Source organism: Nomascus leucogenys, chromosome 14 (assembly GCF_006542625.1).
Source record: "Nomascus leucogenys isolate Asia chromosome 14, Asia_NLE_v1, whole genome shotgun sequence".
Classification (NCBI taxonomy): domain Eukaryota; kingdom Metazoa; phylum Chordata; class Mammalia; order Primates; family Hylobatidae; genus Nomascus; species Nomascus leucogenys.
Window position 1 is genome coordinate 6,063,748 of NC_044394.1, and position 958 is coordinate 6,064,705.

General features: G+C 35.5%; 1 pseudogene; it reads left to right on the forward strand.

Moving 5' to 3' along the window:
* Positions 1-479: 479 nt before the first annotated feature.
* On the forward strand, positions 480-647 carry LOC105739057 (annotated as a pseudogene).
* The last annotated feature ends 311 nt before the right edge of the window (positions 648-958 follow it).

The window sequence follows — 958 nt, forward strand, 5'->3', positions numbered from 1 at the left end:
ATCCCACTCCTTTATCCCACTTTCTTTTTCTTCCTCTTCCTTCTCCCTCTTCTTTGTCAAATAGAGGATTGAGTTATTATCACTGATCCATATAAAGTCCCTCTCTCATTTATTTTAACTCCCACCCCCCATTTCTATTCCCCGACTTCCCATGTGTAACCTTCCTAATATGTTTGATACGCATCTTTTTGTTTGTATGTATTTTTAGAAAATGTTTATTGTTTTTGTGTGCAAAAAAAATTAATAAAAAAAAAAGAATTTACATTAAAATAACCCAAGCTATTGACAGGCTATAAAAAAAAAAAAAAGAAATATTCACATGAGTGAGCAGAAGACATGTGTCAAAGCTGTTCCACTGCAGCTCTATCTATTATAACAATAAAAAGAAAAAAATGTGGAGAGCCAAAGGCTTCTTATTAGGAAAACTGTTTTTTAAAAAATCATGCTCCTTTCTCCGCCATCGTGGTATATGCTTGACTCTGCTTCTCATCATGTCTTCTCTCAAGACTTTCAGGACTAAACGTTTCCTGGCCAAGAAACAAAAGCAGAATCGTCTCATTCCCCAGTGGATTTGGATGAAAACTGGTGATAAAATCAGGTACAACTCCAAAAGGAGACACTGGAGAAGAAGCAAGCTGGGTGTATAAAGAATTGCACATGAGATGCCACACATATTTATGCTGTGTCAAAGTCACGACCATCTTATCATATCAAGCTGAAAATGTCACTATCTGGACAGTTGGATGTTTTATCAGGAATACATTTTTTTCTCTTGTGAATCTGTTATGAACACATTGGTTGGCTGGGTTCAGTAATAAATATGTGAGACCTTTCGTTTCAATAAATAAATAAATAATCATGATGCCTCCATGCTATGGAAGAGCATGCAACCATTATAAAGAGTGTGCTACTCTGCTTGTAATCCTATGGACAAATACTCATGTGGTTAAATGTGTTA